Source organism: Pelophylax lessonae, assembly GCF_965119305.1.
Source record: "Pelophylax lessonae genome assembly, chromosome: 1".
Taxonomy (NCBI): Eukaryota; Metazoa; Chordata; class Amphibia; order Anura; family Ranidae; genus Pelophylax; species Pelophylax lessonae.
This window is the reverse complement of record NC_138768.1, coordinates 881705640-881726427: the sequence shown is the minus strand read 5'-3', so window position 1 is coordinate 881726427 and position 20788 is coordinate 881705640. Positions and strand designations below refer to the sequence as shown.

Here is a 20788-nt window from a genome sequence, read left to right as displayed (position 1 = left end):
TATGCTTTATTAAAGTAAAGGGGATGGGAGAAGGGAATGAGTGGGATACTCCTTGAGGCTCAAACTAATTACAATTATGACTTTTCTCAATAAATGCCAGCCAATGCTTACTAACTCTGAGAACACTCTGTATAACAGAAGAAGTGTTGAATCCCCGACATATAGTCCAGTAGATCCAAGACTGAGAACTGTAGAACTCCTGACACTGCTGTGCTGTGGAATCATTAAATACTTTCCCCTGCTTGATACAGCTTGAGGTAGTATAATGTAGAACTCTGTGTAACTGACACTGTAACTGATACGCTCTGTACAATTCAGGGCCCAGACTGCAGGTGCCCCCCCCCTTTAACCTTGAACTCTTCAGGATCCACCCACTAGGTACCCCCTTGGCAACTTCAAGGTCCTCAACCTAGGTACCCCCTTTCACAGCTAGCTGGCATTGGATCCCAGAACCTGAACCGGAGTGGTCCCCTCTAAATCTAGGCAGACCCCAAGGGGCAATCCTCAGTACTCATGACCTGTGTAGGCTTTCCTGGGACTGGACCCCTCTCTCTTTCCGCAGGGTCTCAACGCAATGGATCCCCTCAGCTCAACTCAGCACTCTCTGGACTCTCAGGTGACACCCCGAGACATCCACCTTCCTCAGACAGGAGGAGAGACAGCTGCACTCTCCTTCCTGGGACTCTGCTCCCGCCAAAGACACCGTGTCACGCACTTCCCCCAAACTCATACCCAACTCCCAGAATCCTTTGCAGCCTAATCTGCCTTCTGGGGTAGGTACAAGCTGGTATGTGTCCCCTGATTGAGCTCCCCACACTGTCCTATGAGAAGCCTCTCACAGGAGCCAGTGGGGATACTTCTCCCTTCAGCAGGCACATCTGGAAGCCCTGACACCCTACCTAACAAATCACAGCCCTGCTGTTAGGCAGACAAGGCCCACTATACATTAACCTAGCACATACCTGTAGGGTGCTACAGATCCTAACACATTACCCAGTCCATACCAGTATAGATCCTAACATATTACCCAGTCCATACCAGTATAGATCCTAACACATTACCCTTTCCATACCAGTATAGATCCTAACACATTACCCAGTCCATACCAGTATAGATCCTAACACATTACCCAGTCCATACCAGTATAGATCCTAACACATTACCCTTTCCATACCAGTATAGATCCTAGCACATTACCCAGTCCATACCAGTATAGATCTGTAGCAAGGTTTCCAGGCCTGTGGCCTGATGTGGGTCTGCCATTAGTACCGGTAGTCTCTCCAGCCCATGTGAGCATTGACCCTGAGTGTGACAACTGAAGCAGCGACAACTCCGGCATCTTTTTTTGTAGGTTTTATTAAAGTAAAGTTTCCCAGGAGGTAATCTTTGAAATATAAAAACTTCTGAAGATACTTATAGACAGATGCATTTTCTGGTCTGACTTTCTTTTTTAGAAGTACAGACTATAATCATACACCAAATTTGTTGTATGAATAAATACATACTTACCTACTGACACATAACTTTACATTTGAAATAGATGTCTCCTCTGTCTCTTTGGAAATTATATGGCCATTGAAAATACCTGGCAAGTGTGATTATTTGACCTGTCGTACCCTCCAAAGCCTCCTTCCTTTCTTGACAACATACCTGTATAAGGTAGGCATCCCTTTGAGAGCACGAATGTATTTTGCAAAGGGAACAATTTATATCCTGCAAGATGATATCTATCTGGTTTTATTTTTTAACCCACATTTCTATTATAATACTTAAATGATTACTCAAGATCTAGGAATATGTAAACCTAAAATCCTACAAACCTGATTTAAATTTTAAATAGGTTAAGAGATACATCTCTTTATACTGTTATTTTCTAACTAAGAAAGTATGTTACCAACAAATAAGAATACAACATTTATATTTTCTAACTTAATTTTTTAGAATGGCGGACTGAATAAGCTGGTGTTCTTTTTTGGGTAAGGACCCCTTGTAGTGACTTAGTGCTTCTGTCCCACGTCTCTGTCCCTATCTCGGCTTCCTATCCAGTACTGACTCACCCATCTCTCTCTTCCCTTTGTTGGATTGAGTAGGAATGGTTTGAATTCTCAGTACAAACCCACGTATACATCTCCCGGCATGTGATTCTGGGGAAGGCTAAAACGATCAAGTTTTTAAATACGACTCTTTACAGATCGAATGACCAAAAAAAGACATGGTATGTATATGATGAGATATGGTGAATAATATACAACTAAAAACAAATGATACATAACTAGAAGTTGTACTATGATATAAAATTAACAATTTTGTTTCTATCTTTGTAGAACAATGTAAAATAGTTATAAAACAATCAATTGGAACCAAGGTCTAAAAATACCCCTGAAGAAGAGTATAATTGAAACGCGTAGGGTCTTCAAGACCACATTACAGGTTCCTCCATGTCGAAATAATCTTTGGATCTACCAATATAAAGAGTCGCTCAATTTTTAACGTTGTCTTTCAAAATTGTGCAATTGTGTAATATTTTTGGCCCTTTTGCCAATTAATGTATATATATATTTTTTATTGTGTTTATAACAAATAAACCTTTTTCTTTGGTTATACCCACCTGTGTCGTTACCCGTCATAGTCCCAATCTGGGGGATATTATCCATATTTATGCTTTATTAAAGTAAAGGGGATGGGAGAAGGGAATGAGTGGGATACTCCTTGAGGCTCAAACTAATTACAATTATGACTTTTCTCAATAAATGCCAGCCAATGCTTACTAACTCTGAGAACACTCTGTATAACAGAAGAAGTGTTGAATCCCCGACATATAGTCCAGTAGATCCAAGACTGAGAACTGTAGAACTCCTGACACTGCTGTGCTGTGGAATCATTAAATACTTTCCCCTGCTTGATACAGCTTGAGGTAGTATAATGTAGAACTCTGTGTAACTGACACTGTAACTGATACGCTCTGTACAATTCAGGGCCCAGACTGCAGGTGCCCCCCCCCTTTAACCTTGAACTCTTCAGGATCCACCCACTAGGTACCCCCTTGGCAACTTCAAGGTCCTCAACCTAGGTACCCCCTTTCACAGCTAGCTGGCATTGGATCCCAGAACCTGAACCGGAGTGGTCCCCTCTAAATCTAGGCAGACCCCAAGGGGCAATCCTCAGTACTCATGACCTGTGTAGGCTTTCCTGGGACTGGACCCCTCTCTCTTTCCGCAGGGTCTCAACGCAATGGATCCCCTCAGCTCAACTCAGCACTCTCTGGACTCTCAGGTGACACCCCGAGACATCCACCTTCCTCAGACAGGAGGAGAGACAGCTGCACTCTCCTTCCTGGGACTCTGCTCCCGCCAAAGACACCGTGTCACGCACTTCCCCCAAACTCATACCCAACTCCCAGAATCCTTTGCAGCCTAATCTGCCTTCTGGGGTAGGTACAAGCTGGTATGTGTCCCCTGATTGAGCTCCCCACACTGTCCTATGAGAAGCCTCTCACAGGAGCCAGTGGGGATACTTCTCCCTTCAGCAGGCACATCTGGAAGCCCTGACACCCTACCTAACAAATCACAGCCCTGCTGTTAGGCAGACAAGGCCCACTATACATTAACCTAGCACATACCTGTAGGGTGCTACAGATCCTAACACATTACCCAGTCCATACCAGTATAGATCCTAACATATTACCCAGTCCATACCAGTATAGATCCTAACACATTACCCTTTCCATACCAGTATAGATCCTAACACATTACCCAGTCCATACCAGTATAGATCCTAACACATTACCCAGTCCATACCAGTATAGATCCTAACACATTACCCTTTCCATACCAGTATAGATCCTAACACATTACCCAGTGCATACCAGTATAGATCCTAACACATTACCCAGTCCATAACCGTATAGATTCTAACACATTAACCAGTCCATACCAGTATAGATCCTAACACAGTAACCAGTCCATACCAGTATAGATCCTATCATATTACCCAGTCCATACCAGTATAGATCCTAACACATCACCCAGTCCATACCAGTATAGATCCTATCATATTACCCAGTCCGTACCAGTATAGATCCTAACACATTACCCAGTGCATACCAGTATAGATCCTAACACATTACCCAGTCCATAACCGTATAGATTCTAACACATTAACCAGTCCATACCAGTATAGATCCTAACACAGTAACCAGTCCATACCAGTATAGATCCTATCATATTACCCAGTCCATACCAGTATAGATCCTAACACATCACCCAGTCCATACCAGTATAGATCCTATCATATTACCCAGTCCTTACCAGTATAGATCCTAACACATCACCCAGTCCATATCAGTATGGATCCTAACAAATTACCCAGTCCATACCAGTATAGATCCTAACATATTATCCAGTCCATACCAATATAGATCCTAATACATTACCCAGTCCATACCAGTATAGATCCTAACACATTACCCTTTCCATACCAGTATAGATCCTAACACATTACCCAGTGCATACCAGTATAGATCCTAACACATTACCCAGTCCATAACCGTATAGATTCTAACACATTAACCAGTCCATACCAGTATAGATCCTAACACAGTAACCAGTCCATACCAGTATAGATGCTATCATATTACCCAGTCCATACCAGTATAGATCCTAACACATCACCCAGTCCATACCAGTATAGATCCTATCATATTACCCAGTCTGTACCAGTATAGATCCTAACACATTACCCAGTCCATACCAGTATAGATCCTAACACATCACCCAGTCCATATCAGTATGGATCCTAACACATTACCCAGTCCATACCAGTATAGATCCTAACATATTATCCAGTCCATACCAATATAGATCCTAATACATTACCCAGTCCATACCAGTATAGATCCTAACACATTACCCAGTCCTTACCAGTATAGATCCTAACACACTACCCAGTCCTTACCAGTATAGATCCTAACATATTACCCAGTCCATACCAGAATGGATCCTAACACAGTGGGGATACTTCTCCCTTCAGCAGGCACACCTGGAAGCCATGACACCCTACCTAACAAATCACAGCCCTGCTGTTAGGCCGACAAGGCCCACTATACATTAACCTAGCACCTACCTGTAGGGTGCTACAGATCCTAACACATTACCCAGTCCATACCAGTATAGATCCTAACACATTACCAAGTCCATACCAGTATAGATCCTAACACATTACACAGTTCATACCAGTATAGATTCTAACACATTAACCAGTCCATACCAGTATAGATCCTAACACATTAACCAGTCCATACCAGTATAGATCCTAACACATCACCCAGTCCATACCAGTATAGATCCTAACACATTACCCAGTCCATGCCAGTATAGATCCGAACAAATCACAAAGTCCATACCAGTATAGATCCTATCATATTACCCAGTCCATACCAGTATAGATCCGAACAAATCACCCATTCCATACCAGTATAGATCCTATCATATTACCCAGTCCATATCAGTATAGATCCTAACACATTACCCAGTCCATACCAGTATAGATCCTAACACATTACCCAGTCCATACCAGTATAGATCCTAACATATAACCCAGTCCATACCAGTATAGATCCTAACACATTAGTCAGTCCATACCAGTATAGAGCGTAACACATTACCCAGTTCATACCAGTATAGATCCGAACAAATCACCCAGTCCATACCAGTATAGATCCTATCATATTACCCAGTCCATACCAGTATAGATCCTAACACATTACCCAGTAAATACCAGTATAGATCCGAACAAATCACCCAGTCCATACCAGTATAGATCCTATCATATTACCCAGTCCATACCAGTATAGATCCTAACACATCACCCAGTCCATACCAGTATAGATCCTAACACATTACCCAGTCCATACCAGTATAGATCCTAACATATAACCCAGTCCATACCAGTATAGATCCTAACACATTACCCAGTCCATACCAGTATAGATCCTAACACATTACCCAGTCCATACCAGTATAGAGCGTAACACATTACCAAGTCCATACCAGTATAGATCCTAACACAATACCCAGTCCATACCAGTATAGATCCTAACACATTACCCAGTCCATACCAGTATAGATCCTAACACATTACCCAGTCCATACCAGTATAGATCCTAACATATTACCCAGTCCATACCAGTATAGATCCTAACACATTACCCAGTCCATACCAGTATAGATCCTAACACATTACCCAGTCCATACCTGTATAGGTATCAAGCATAATATGTTTCCCCATTGAGATCTGATGTGTTCCTTTCATTTTTTGAGCAGTGTATATATATATATATATATATATATATATATATATATATATATATATATATATATATATATTTGGGGTTTCTAAGTCATTTTCTAGCAAAAAAAATACTGATTTTAACTTGTAAGCAACAAATGTCAGAAATAGGTTCAGACATGAGGGGGTTAAAGTCTATACAAATCCCATAGCAGTGAATTGCGCTTTTCTTTTTGCATTCTAATTAAAGATCGTCATTTCCTGTTGTTCAATAGATGCTCATCCAGAGAGGAGGGGGTGAGAGCTCAGAGAGGAGGAGAGGAGGGGGTGAGAGCTCAAAGAGGAGGAGGGGGTTGAGAGCTCAGAGAGGATGAGGGGGTGGGGAGCTCAGAAGGAGGAGGGGGTGGAGAGCTCAGAGGGGGAGGGGTGAGAGCTGGCTGGGCAGTCAGCAGACAAGGAGACGTATAGGAAAGCAGAGCGTTGGGTGTTACCAATCCTCATAGATACAAAGGATTCCCCATCATTTCCCTCCTCGGCATCGGATACATTGTATCAGTAAGTAACCTTTTTATTATATTTTGCTGTTTATTTCTCTGTATTTATATGTGGGCGGGGCCGTCTTCATTTACTGGAAAACATTTCAGGTTTCCGGCAAAACAAAAAATGGATTTATTCCGTTTATTTTCCAGTTTGGGGGGCGAGGGAAGATTTCAGACAATGGGGGTTGATTTACTAAAGGCGAATAGGCCGTGTGCTTTGCGAAGAGCAATCTGTTCGGAGCGAAGAGCAATCTCTTCGGAGCGTAGTAAATAAGAGGATGCTCTGCTGACTTCCATCATCCAATCATGTGCAAGCAAAAAATGTTTTTTTTTTTTTTTTAACCACTTCAGCCCCTTCATGACCAGGCCATTTTTTGGGATACGGCACTGCGACCATTTGTGCAGTCGTGCGACGATGTATCCAAATCAAATTGATGTCCTACACCCCCCCCCCCCCCCCACCACACACACACACACAAATACAGCTTTCTTCTGGTGGTATTTGATCATCTGTGCGGTTTTTGTGCAATAAACAAAAAAAAAACAGACAACAATTTAAAAAAAAAAAAAAAACAATATTTTTAACTTTCTGCTATAGAACAAATCCAATAAAACAATCAAATTTTTTTGTCAATTAAGACCCATATGTATTCTGCTACATGTTTTTTTTTTTTTTTAATTTCAAAAACATTTTGAAAAAACAAAAACAATATTTTTTACTTTCTGCTAAAAAAAATGTAAAAAATCAAATTTTTTCATCAGTTTAGGCCAATATGTATTCTGCTACATTTGTTTGTTTTTTTTACATTTGAAAAACATTTTGAAAAAAAGAAAAATATTTTTTACTTTCTGCTATAAAACAAATCCAATTATGAAAAAAGGGGGGGGGGGGGTAGGAATCAAATTCTTGTTGCTGGGGAGATCTAATGTTGCTGGAGTTATTTTTTGTAGGGATCTATTGTTGCTGGTGGTATCTATTGCTAGGGAATCTACTCCAGCAACAATAGACCCCCCCGGCAACAATAAATCTCCCCAGCAACAATAGATCTCCCCCAGCAACAATAGATTCCCCACAAAAAATAACCCCAGCAACAATAGATCCCCTAGCAGCAATTGATCCCCCACAAAAAATAACTTCTGCAACAATAGATTCCCCACAAAAAAATAACCCCAGCAACAATAGAGCTCCCCAGCAACAATAAATATCTCCAGCAACATTAGATCCCCCAGGCAGTAATAGATACCCCCAGCAACAATAGACCCACCACAAAAAATAAGTTCAACAATAGATCCCCCCAGCATTTCCTTGGTTTCCTCGTGCCCCCCCCCCCCTGGTTTCCCCTGCATTCCCCTGGTTTCCCTGTGTTTCCCCTGTTTCCTCGTGTTCCCCTGGCTTCTCTGCATTCCCCTGGTTTCCCCTGGTTCCCCCGCTTTCCCACTGGTTTTCCCATGCTCACCTGCTTTCCCTGCGTTCCCCCAGTTTCCCCGCGTTCCCCCGGTTTCCCCGCGTTCCCCTGGTTCCCCCAGTTTACCTGGTTTCCCTGAATTCCCCCGGTTTCCCCAAGTTCCTCTGGTTTCCCCTGGTTCCCCCCATTCCCCGCCCCCCCAGTTTCCTCTGGTTCCACCACGTTCCCCTGGTTCACCCATGATCCCCCGGTTTCCCCTGGTTCCCCCGCCTTCCCCTGGTTTCCCTGCGTTAGGCTGGTTCCCCCGCTTTTTCCCACGTTTCCCCGGTTTTCCCTGGTTCCCCCGATTTTTCTACATTCCCCTGGTTTCCCCCCGTTCCCCCGCATTCCCCCAGTTTCCCCACGTTCCCCTGATTCCCCTGGTTCCCCCGCCTTCCCCTGGTTTCCCAGCTTTCCCCCGGTTTTCCCTCGTTCCCCTGGTTCCCCCGGGTTCTCCACGTTCCCCTGGTTCCCCCGGTTTACCCCAGTTTCCTCACGTTCCCCTTGTTCCCCATATTCCTCTGGTTTACCCTGGTTCCCCCAGTTTACCCACATTCTGATGGTTCCCCCGCATTTCTCTGCGTCCCCCTGTGTTTCCCAGTTCTCCTCTGGTTCCCCCCTCTGGATTCCCCTGGTTCCCCCGCTTTCCCCGCATACCCCTGGTTCCCCCCGTTTCCCCGCATTCCCCCAGTTTCCCCTTGTCCCCCCCGGTTCCCCTAGTTCCCCCTTGTTTCTCTGCATCCCCTCCATGTTCCCCTATTCTTCCCCGGTTCCCTCCCCAGCTTTCCCTGGTTCCCCCATGATCCCCCAGTTTCCCCTGGTTCACCTGCCTTCCCCTGGTTTGCCCTCATTCCCCTGGTTTTCCCGCATTCCCCTGGTTCCCCAGTGTTCCCCCTGTTTTCCTGCGTTCCACTGGTTCCCCCGCTTTCTCCACAATCCTTTGGTTTCCGCTGGTTCCCCCGGGTTTCCCTGCATTCCCCGTATTCCCCTGGTCCCCCCCAGTTTCCCCTGGTTCGCCCACGATCCTCCGCCTTCCCCTGGTTTCCCCGCCTTCCCCTGGTTTCCCCGCATTGCCCTGGTTTGCCCAGTCTCCCCTGGTTCCCCCGGTTTTCCCGCGTTCCCCTGGTTCCCCCGGTTTCTCCATGTTCCCCTGGTTCCCCCGCATTCCCCCAGTTTACCCATGTTCCCCTGGTTCCCCGTATTCCTCTGGTTTCCCCTGGTTCCCCCAGTTTACCCACATTCTGCTGGTTCCCCTGCGTTTCCCTGCATTCCCCTGTGATCCCCAGTTCTCCCCTGGTTCCCCCGCGATCCCCTGGATTCCCCTAGTTCCCCCGCGCAGGGCCGGTGCTTCCACTAGGCACATAGGGCGCATTGCCACCTAGGGACGCAGCCATGGGTTGGCACTCTCTCTCCATCATGAATGATTATTGTGAGCTGAGGGGAGGGGCAGCCGTGGGGGAGGAAGAAGGGGCAGTGGAAGATGCCAGGTGTCTTGGGCAGTGCGGAACTACCAGGCCCTGGCTTTCCACCACTGTTGGGGGGGCCCCAAGAGGCAGGAAGTGAGTCCACCAGCGTGCTGCCTGAATTATGATCCTCTTCGGCTGGAGCTGAGCGGCCTTAACCCCCGGGCAGGAAGTGACTCTCTGCACTGAGCTGATGGGCAGCCGTTCATTTCCCTGGGTCAGTATTAAGCAGGGAGCTGAGGAGAGCTGAACCTGAGCCAGAGCTCGGCACTGGAGGGTGGAACCTTTACTGGAGCAGAAGCGATGATGCACCGGAAGGGTCTGAGGAGGTTGGGGATGAAATAAGTGTGGAGCTCTCTGACTGCTGCTTTTCCCTCCACCAGGAGCCGGTTGGAGCTGTGGTGAGCACTGTAGTCCAGGAGAGGAGTGTCCTGGGAGAAGGAATCAGCAGGATCACAGTGAAGGAGGGCAGAGTGCGGGCCACTCTCTTCATACCGCCCAGTGAGTGTGCCCAGAACAGGGGATCAGGGTCCCTGGGTGTTACATGGAGCATCCCTGGTATGAAAGGGAATCGGGGTAATTAGGTGTGCCATGGGTTATCGGAGTCACCAGGTGTGACATGGGGGATAGGGGTCACCGGGTGTAACGGGTTCGGGGTCACCAGGTGAGCCATGAGGAATTGGGGTTCCCATGGTGTACCATGGGGGAATGGGATCCCCAGATGTGACACAGAGAAACATTAGGGTCCCCAGGTGTGACATGGAGGAACATCAGGGTCCCCAGGTGTGACATGGAGGAACATCAGGGTCTGACATAGAGGAACATTGGGGTCACTGGGTATGACAGAATGACATGGAGGAACACGGGGTCCCTGGGTGTGACATGGAGGAACATTGGGGTCAGTGGGTATCACAGCATGACATGGAGGAATATTTGGGTACCAGGGTGTGACATGGAAAAACATCAGGGTCCCTGGGTGTGACATGGAGGGACATCAGGATCCCCGGGTGTGACATGGAGGAATATGGGGGTCACTAAGTATGAGAGCATAACATGGAGGAAGCATCAGATCAGGGTCACTGGGTATGACATAGAGGAGTTTTTAACCTCTTCCCTTTTTTTTTCTTTTTTTTTGGGGGGGGCGCAAGTAGCTGGTCTTGCCTAGGGTGTAAAATAGTCTAGCACCGGCCCTGCCCCCGCGATCCCCCGGTTTCCCCTGGTTCCCCCACCTTCCCCCGGTTTCCCCCATTTTCCCCGCGTACCCCCGGTTTCCCCCACGTCCCCCCCGGTTCCCCCCGCGTTCCCCTGGTTCCCCCAGTTTCTCCACATTCCACTGGTTCCCCCACATTTCCCTGCATTCCCCCGTGTTCCTCTGTTCTCCCCTGGTTCCCCCGCTTTCCCCTGGTTCCCCCACGATCCCCCAGTTTCCCCTGGTTTCCCCGCATTCCCCCGGTTTTCCCGTGTTCCCCTGGTTCCCCCAGTTTCTCCACATTCCCCCAGTTTCCCCGCGTTTCCCTGGTTCCCCTGGTTCTCCCAGTTTCCCCACAGCACCGTCCTTTGGTTCCACCCCCTACCCACCTCCAAGCACCGTCCTTTGGTTCCACCACCTATCCACCTCTGAGCACCGTCTTTTGGTTCCACCTTGAGCACCGTCCTTTGGTTCCACCCCTTACCCACCTCAGAGCACCATCCTTTGGTTCCACCCCCTACCCACCTCAGAGCACCATTCTTTGGTTCCACCACCTATCCACCTCCAAGCACTGTCCTTTGGTTCCACCGCTTACCCACCTCAGAGCACCGTCCTTTGGTTCCACCCCCTACCCACCTCTGAGCACCATTCTTTGGTTCCACCCCTTAACCACCTCCAAGCACCGTCCTTTGGTTCCACCCCCTACCCACCTCTGAGCACCGTCCTTTGGTTCCACCCCGTACCCAACACCAAGCACCGTCCTATGGTTCCACCCCCTACCCACCTCTGAGCATCGTCCTTTGGTTCCACCCCTTACCCACCTCCAAACACCCTCCTTTGGGTCCACCCTGTACCCACCTCTGAGCATCGTCCTTTGGTTCCGTTCCGCCCCGTACCCACCTCCGAGCACCATTTTATCCCATAATGTTTCTCACAGGGCTTTTTTTCTCAGAGAATAGGTGCAGGTACTCCCCCTTTCTGAGTCACACCTTGTCTCCACCCCTTACCCACCTCCGAGCACCGTCCTTTGGTTCCACCCCCTACCCACCACCAAGCACCGTCCTTTGGTTCCACCCCCTACCCACCTCCGAGCACCGTCCTTTGGTTCCACCCCCTAACCAGCACCAAGCACCGTCCTATGGTTCCACCCCCTACCCACCTCTGAGCATCCTCCTTTTGGTTCCACCCCTTACCCACCTGCCAACACCGTCCTTCGTTCCACCCCCTACCCACCTCCGAGCACCGTCCTTTGGTTCCACCCCCTACCCACCTCCGAGCACCGTCCTTTGGTTCCACCCCCTACCCACCTCTAAGCACCATCCTTTGGTTCCACCCCCCACCCACCTCTGAGCACCATCCTTTGGTTCCACCCCCTATCCACCTCCGAGCACCGTCCTTTGGTTCCACCCCCTAAACAGCACCAAGCACCGTCCCATGGTTCCACCCCCTACCCACCTCTGAGCATCCTCCTTTTGGTTCCACCCCTTACCCACCTGCCAACACCGTCCTTCATTCCACCCCCTACCCACCTCCGAGCACCGTCCTTTGGTTCCACCCCCTACCCACCTCCGAGCACCGTCCTTTGGTTCCACCCTTTAATTACAGAATACGGAAAAGTATATTTTTTGGTGCAAAGGAGTTTGTATGAAATTCGCTAATGAAAGGCAATAAAATAGGTCCTCTGCAGCCAGTAACAATAGATCCCTCACAACAACAATAAATAACCCCAGCAACAATAGATCCCCACAAAAATTAACTCCAGCAACAATATATCCCCCTAGCAACAATAAATCTCCCTAGCAACAATAGATCCCCCTAGCAACAATAGATCCCCCGACAACAATATATCTCCCCATCAGCAATAGTTCCCCCACAAAAATAACTCTAGCATTAATAAATCTCCCCAACAACAATAGATCCTCCAGCAACAATAGATAACCTCAGCAATGATAGATTCCCCACAAAAAATAACTCCAGCAACAATAAATCTCCCCAGCAACAATAGATCCTTCAGCAACAATAGATAACCCTAGCAACGATATGTAACTATGTAACGATAGATTCCCCACAAAAAATAACTCCAGCAACAATAGATCTCCCAGCAACAATAAATCTCCCCATCAGCAATCAATACCCCCAGCAACAATATATCCCCCACAAAAAATAACTCCAGCAACAATAAATCTCCCCAGCAGCAATAGATCCCCCCCAAAAAAAAAACAGCAACACTAGATTCCCTAGCAATAGATACCACCAGCAACAATAGATCCCTACAAAAAATAACCACAGCAACAATAGATCCCCCACAAAAAATAACCCCAGCAACAATAAATCTCCTGGCAACAATAGATCCCCCACAAAAAATAACCCCAGCAACAATAAATCTTCCCAGCAAGAATAGATTCCCCAGTAACAATAAATCTCCCCATCAGCAATAGATACTCCCAGCAACAATAGATCCCCCACAAAAATTAACTCCAGCAACAATAGCCCCCCCCCCCAGCAACAATAAATCTCCCCAGCAGCAATAGACCCCCCAGCAGCAATAGATTCCCCCAAAAAACCCCAGCAACAATAGATCCTTACAAAAAAACTCCGGCAACAATAGATCCCCCAGCAACAATAAATCTCTCACAAGCAACAATAGATCTCCCCCAGAAACAATAGATTCCCCACAAAAAAATAACCCCAGCAACAATAAATCTTCCTAGCAAGAATAGATTCCCCAGTAACAATAAATCTCCCCATCAGCAATAGATACCCCCAGCAACAATAGATCCCCCACAAAAATTAACTCCAGCAACAATAAATCTCCCCAGCAGCAATAGACCCCCCAGCAGCAATAGACCCCCCAACCCCCCAGCAACAATAGATCCTTACAAAAACCTCCAGCAACAATAGATCCCCCCAGCAACAATAAATCTCTCACAAGCAACAATAGATCTCCCCCAGAAACAATAGATTCCCCACAAAAAAACCCCAGCAACAATAGATCCCCTAGCAGCAATAGAGACCCCCCAGTAACAATAGACAAAAAATAACTTCTGCAACAATAGATGTCCCACAAAAAATAACTCCAGCACATTCCTCTGGTTTCCCCTGGTTCCCCCAGTTTACCCACATCCTTCCATGGTTCCCCCGCATTTGCCCGGTTCCCCCGTGATCCCTTGGTTTCCCCTGGTTCTCCCGCATTCCCCCGGTTCTCCCCCCCCCTCCTTGGTTTCCTCGCATCCCCCGTTTTCCCTGTCTCCCCCCCCCCCCCCCCGGTTCCCCCGGTTCTCCCGGTTTCCCTCCCCCCCCCTCCTTGGTTCCCCTAGTATAATGTGAAAGATGATGTTACACCGAGTAAATAGATACCCAACATGTCAGGCACACACATGGAATGGCGACAAACTTCGCTACTTAAAATGCTCCATAGGCGACGCTTTAAACATTTCTATAGGTTTTTTTAGGAGAGGCCCTAGGGAATAAAATGGAGATTGTTGCAATACTTTGTCACACGCTATTTGTGTAACGGTCTTACAAATACTCTTTTTAATTACTTTTTACTTTTTTTTTTCCTGTAATAGAAATAAGCAGGACAGGTCCTCTTTAACCACTTGCCGACCTCCGCACGACTATCTAGTAGGGCTACGTTGCTTGCTTGTGAGGGTCTAGGGAGCGAGCGCGCGCCGCCAGAGGCGCGCTCCCGCTCCCGCGTGGTCACGGACCCCCCCCCCCGCGCGTGTGACCGGCGGACCCGATGTCCGCCGGTCACTCTGCGATCGGCGGGGGAGAGGGAGAAAGTCAGGCAGCTTGTGTAAACAAGCTGCCTGTCATTCTCCTCGCTGTAAAGACACTGATCACTCGGATCTAGTATGTAGATCCGTTGATCAGTGTCCTTACAGCTCAAGCCACAGCCAATCACAGTAGAAAGCACGCCCCTAGGGACACACACAGCCCCTCCCTCCCAAATAAAGTTAACCCCTTCACTGCCAGTGTATTTTTACAGTAACAGTGCATATGTATAGCACTGATTACTGTAGAAATGTCACTGGTAACCCCAAAAGTGTCAAAAATGTCAGTCAAGGGTCCGATCTGTCCGCTGCAATGTCGCAGTACCGCAAAAAAATCGCAGATCGCCGCCATTACGCGTTAAAAAAAAAAACAACAAAAATGACAAAAATCTTTCCCTTTGTTAGTAAAACGCGATAACTTTTGCGCAAACCAATCAAAATACACTTTTTGCGATTTTTTTTACCAAACATAGGTAGCATAAAACAAATTGGCCGAAAATGTTAAAAAATTTAGATTTTTACATTTTTTCTTGGGGGAATTTCATATAAAAAAATGTGAAAAATATTGCTATTTTTGCAAAATTGACGCTCTTTTTTTGTTTATAGCGCATGATCAAAAAATCGCACAGGTGATCAAATACCACCAAAAGAAAGCTCTGTTTGTGGGAAAAAAAGGACGCCAAATTCGTTTAGGTGCAGCGTCGCACGACCGCGCAATTGTCCGTTAAAGTCACGTAGTGCAGAATCGCAAAATACCCCCTGGTCGGAATGGGGGTAAAATCTTCCGGGGCTTAAGTGGTTAATGTGATATCTGGGGTCAAAAAGACCTCACACCTCACATTTACACTAAAAAGCAAAAAAAAAAAAAAAAGTAATTTTTTCTTCATCATGAAAAAAATGTGACTTTTAAGGCCATTGGGAGGAAGTGATGTATGAAGCCACTCTGTTCCTCCAAGGCCATAGAGTGGAGTGGGGGTCAGCTTGCCCTTATTTGACTTCCTGCCTAGAACTGGAGAGGGCCGAATCGTTTTCCCCGCTACCGATGGCTCCGGTAAGCGGGGAAAAACGCCCGGGAAGCAGCGGGAGGGAGGGGGGGGGGCACTTCTCCTGCCACCCATAAAAGTGATCCCGAGAGGAATCCACCGCTAGGACCACTTTTATGCAAAAGAGGACCACCCACCATGTAGCAAAATACCGGGGCTATGGCAGCTATCTTCTGCCATAACCCCGGTATTTAACGTCAAAGTAACGACGTAAAACTGCGGTGGGCGGTCCGGACCTTTAACTTTTAATTCCCTTCCACTCCCCTTCAGGAAGTGTCATTAGTACAGTGACAGTGCATATTTTTTAGCACTGATCACTGTATTGGTGTCACTGGTTCCCAAAAAGTTTCTAAAAATGTCAGTTAGGGGTCCGATATCTGTCCGCCGCAATGTCGCAGTCCCGCTATAAACCGCTGATCACCATCATGGCCTAAAATTATGAAAAATTTTGATTTTTACATTTTTTTTTTTTAGTTGGGAATGTTATATAGCAGAAAATAAAAAATATTTTTTTTATTTCACAATTGTCACTCCCGTTAAAAAAATCGCTGATCGCCGCCATTACTAGTAAAAAAAATAAATAAATAAAAATGCCATAAATATATCCCCTAGTTTTTAGCCGCTATAACTTTTGCGCAAACCAATCAATATACGCTTATTGGGATTTTTTTTTTTTAACCAAAAAATATGCATTGGGATAAATTGATGAAGAAATTTGATTATTTTTTTTTTATTATTGGGAATGTTATATAGCAGAAAATAAAAAATATTTTTTTTATTTCAGAATTGTCACTCCCGTTAAAAAAATCGCTGATCGCCGCCATTACTAGTAAAAAAAAAAAATAAATAAAAATGACATAAATCTTTCACATAGTTTGTAGGCGCGATAACTTTTGCACAAACCAATCAAAAATCACTTATTGAAATTTTTTTTCCCCCAAAAAATATGTAGCAGAACACAAATTGGCCTAAAATTATGAAAAAATTTGATTTTTAATTTTTTTTTTTTTGGGAATGTTATATAGCAGAAAGTAAAAAATATTTTTTTATTTCATAATTGTCACTACCGTTAAAAAAAATCGCTGATAGCCGCCATTACTAGTAAAAATAATAAATAAATAAAAATGACATAAATATTTCCCCTAGTTTGTAGACGCGATAACTTTTGCGCAAACCAATCAAAATACGCTTATTGAGATTTTTTTCCCCAAAAATGTGTAGCAGAACACAAATTGGCCTAAAATGATGAAAAATGTTGATTTTTACATTTTTTTTTTTTTTATTGGGAATGTTTTAAAGAAAAATAGAAAGTGAAAAATATTGTTTTTTTCTAGAATTGTCGCTCTTTTTTTGTTTATAGCGCAAAAAATAAAAATCGCACAGGTGATCAAATACCACCAAAAGAAAGCTCTATTTGTGGGAAAAAAAGGACGTCAATTTTATTTGGGTACAGCGTCGCACGACCGCACAATTGTCTGTTAAAGTAACGCAGTGCCAAATCACAAAATATGGTCTGGTCATTAAGGGGGCAAATCCTTCCGGTCCAGAAGTGGTTAAAGAGAGATGTGAATTAACATTGTTTTGATGTAGAATACATTGTATTTTTTTTTTTTTTTTTTTTATTCTAAAATAGCAATAAGGCCCCTTTCCCACTTGTGTGACCTAAAAGTTGTGCGATTTTACCAAAATTTTGACGTGATTTTGCCAGAACTTGAAGCAATGCCTATGTCAGTTAAAGTAACGCAGTGCCGTATCGCCAAAAAAGCCCTGGTCATGAAGGGCGGGGGGGGGGGGGTAAATCTTCCAGTGGGTAACTAACAAAGCTTACAGGTAGAAGATGTAACATGTTCCCAAAGGTGAACTTATCCTGTAACCCTTTCACAGCCAGAGCCATTTTTTATTTTTTTTGCACATGCTTAAAAAATCATTTTAGGCTGGAAGATTATATAAAACCCCCAAACATTATATATTTTCTAAAAGCAGAGACCCTGGATTATAAAATAGTGGTAGTTCCAATTTTTTTATGTCACACAATATTATTGCAAAGGTCTAGAAATTGCAAAATTTTAGTAAAATAACACTTTCAAAGTTAATTTTAGGGGGCCATAAAACACAATGTGAAATATATATAAAAGGAGGTTGTAACGGCGCTACCTTAAAGTGAATAAGTGCTTATTGTATGTGCCAACTTAAAACAAAGTGCCAATAAAAACTTGTGTCATAAAAAACGTTTAAAATTAAATAAAGTGCACTGGTGATTTGTGGTGTGACCAGGTTAGTTGGTTAATGGACTGGGCCCATAAAGTGCAACTCAGTAAAGTGCAAGTGCTGTGCTGCATATACTAGACGAGTAAGAAATAATAAGTTCCCAATGTGCATTTATTTTTTAATAATAGCAATTGACAGAAAATAATTTAAATGCATAAGTGAAAAATCGCATAAGACAGTGAGAATAAATTAATCCGTGCCGTGCGTGGAATTTGTAATGCCACTAAAGTGAAGAAAGTGCTAAATTGAATAAAAGAAAGTAATGAATAAAATTGGGGTTGCAATTATGTTGTACATCCACTAGATGTCGCCCCTAGATATACGACCTGTACTTAAGGGAAGAGATGGTCGGTTGCTTCCGGGGTTCTCCAATGGGTCGAACCAGGCTTTTTAATACCTCAGGTTAGAAGAAAGAAACCCCATGATGTAAAGTATATCTGTAGCGTGGAAGAGAGAGCATAAAGACTCACGTTTGAGGCTGTCTAGGATCAGCGGTGATGGCCGGGAAGCTTCCGCGTTCCACGGCCCAGGCTCCGAAAACCGGAAGTGACGAAATGACGTTACGACTCCGCCCTACGCGTTTCGTCATGTGACGTCTGCTGGAGCGGCCTATTCTAAAAGCAGAGACCCTGGATTATAAAATAGTGGTAGTTCCAATTTTTTTATGTCACACAATATTATTGCAAAGGTCTAGAAATTGCAAAATTTTAGTAAAATAACACTTTCAAAGTTAATTTTAGGGGGCCATAAAACACAATACATGCAATTTTATTGGTAAAATATAAAAGCGGAGGTTGCACCGAGTAAATAGATACCCAACATGTCAATCCTTAAATTTGTGTGTGCCCGAGAAATGGCGACAAACTTCACTACCCTATATTTTCTATAGGCAACGCCCCCTACAGGTCAGCAGTATAGGTCTGGTGCTAGAATTACTGCATGCAAAGCGATATGTAACATGTACCGCAATCAACATTTTTAGGCTTAGGCGCACTACCCGTTTACATTTGTACGTTATGTGGGGGTGGGGCTCAATTTTTTTTTTTGGGGGGGGGGGCATGGGGAGATTTTATGTGCTTGGGAGCAACTTTAATTTTTAACTTTAACTTTTTTTTTTACATAACGGGACAAAAAGTCCAGTATGTGATGATATTTTTCTCTCTCACCACTTGCCGGGCCAGCCACCGGCTGCCGGCAGCAGGTCCGCAGATTCCCATGAGTCGCTGTACCTATATGGCGGTTCGCGGGAGCAATCCTAGGGGTGCACGCCCACTCGCCAGAGGGGAAGAGGAGGTGCGGGGCAAGCAGCCGCATTTGCCGCAGTGCACTCACGATCGCTCTCCGTGGAGAGAGAACGGCGGTCTGCTGTTGTAAACACTGCAGACTGTTGTTCTCTCAGCTATCAACACAGAGCTCCTGTCATCTTCCTATTTAGGAACACAGGTCTGATGCCTGCTACCCCAGTCCAGGCTGGACTGGGGTAGCAGGCATCAGATCAGGCTGGACTGGAGTGACAGGCATGGAAGAAGGCTGGACTGGAGAAGCAATCACAAGAACAGGCTGGATTAGAACAGACCGCACAGTCTTGACTGGGGTAGCTGGTATGGAATTAGGCTGGGCTGGAGTAGCAGGCACCAGATCAGGCTGGACTGAAGTAACAGGCACCAGATTAGGCTGGACTGGAGTAGCAGGCATCAGATCAGGCTGATAGTGAAAAGTGCAGCGCTAAAACAATAAGACAATAAAAACATCAATGGATGTCAGCTGCTTTTATTTTTTTTACCTTGATATTTTTTACCTTGGGGTTTTACATAGTTTTGCAATTGTCTTATTGTTTTAGCGCTGCACTTTTCACTATCAGTTTTACATTGGGTTTTACATATTTTTTACCTTGGTGTCAGCTGCTTTTATTTATTTCCATCCATTTATTTATTCATGCTTGCGCCGATATTCCTGTTTTTTCATCAGATCAGGCTGGACTGGGGTAGCAAGCACCAGATCAGGCTGGACTGGAGTAAGAGGCACCAGATTAGGCTGGACTGGAGTAGCAGGCATCAGATCAGGCTGAACTGGACTGATCAGCATTGAAGAAGGCTGGACTGGAGCAGCAGTCAACAGAACAGGCTAGATTAGAACAGTCGGCACAGGCTGGACTGGGGTAGCTGATACAGGATCAGGCTGGACTGAAGTAGCAGGCACCAGATCAGGCTGGACTGGAGTAACAGGCACCACATCAGGCTGGACTGGAGTAACAGGCAGCAGATCAGGCTGGACTGGAGTAACAGGCAGCAGATCAGGCTGGACTGGAGTAGAAGGCATCAGATCAGGCTGGACTGGGGTAGCAGGCATCAGATCAGGCTGGACTGGAGTGACAGGCATGGAAGAAGGCTGGACTGGAGAAGCAATCACAAGAACAGGCTGGATTAGAACAGACCGCACAGTCTTGACTGGGGTAGCTGGTATGGAATTAGGCTGGGCTGGAGTAGCAGGCACCAGATCAGGCTGGACTGAAGTAACAGGCACCAGATTAGGCTGGACTGGAGTAGCAGGCATCAGATCAGGCTGGACTGGGGTAGCAAGCACCAGATCAGGCTGGACTGGAGTAACAGGCATCAGATTAGGCTGGACTGGAGTAGCAGGCATCAGATCAGGCTGAACTGGACTGATCAGCATTGAAGAAGGCTGGACTGGAGCAGCAGTCAACAGAACAGGCTAGATTAGAACAGTCGGCACAGGCTGGACTGGGGTAGCTGATACAGGATCAGGCTGGACTGAAGTAG

At 45.6% G+C, this 20788-nt stretch overlaps 1 protein-coding gene and 1 long non-coding RNA gene across 2 annotated transcripts in view; one reads left to right on the top strand and one right to left on the bottom strand.

Moving 5' to 3' along the window:
- The window catches only part of LOC309545009, a 338928-nt gene that overhangs the window by 276932 nt on the left and 41208 nt on the right, over positions 1-20788 (bottom strand). The gene's annotated exons all lie outside the window — the stretch shown is intronic.
- Positions 6741-20788, top strand: part of LOC309547798 (uncharacterized protein) — a gene marked incomplete at its 3' end in the record, with an annotated part of 50838 nt that continues 36790 nt past the window's right edge. Inside the window, 1 exon segment of the mRNA XM_082247799.1 lies at positions 6741-6840.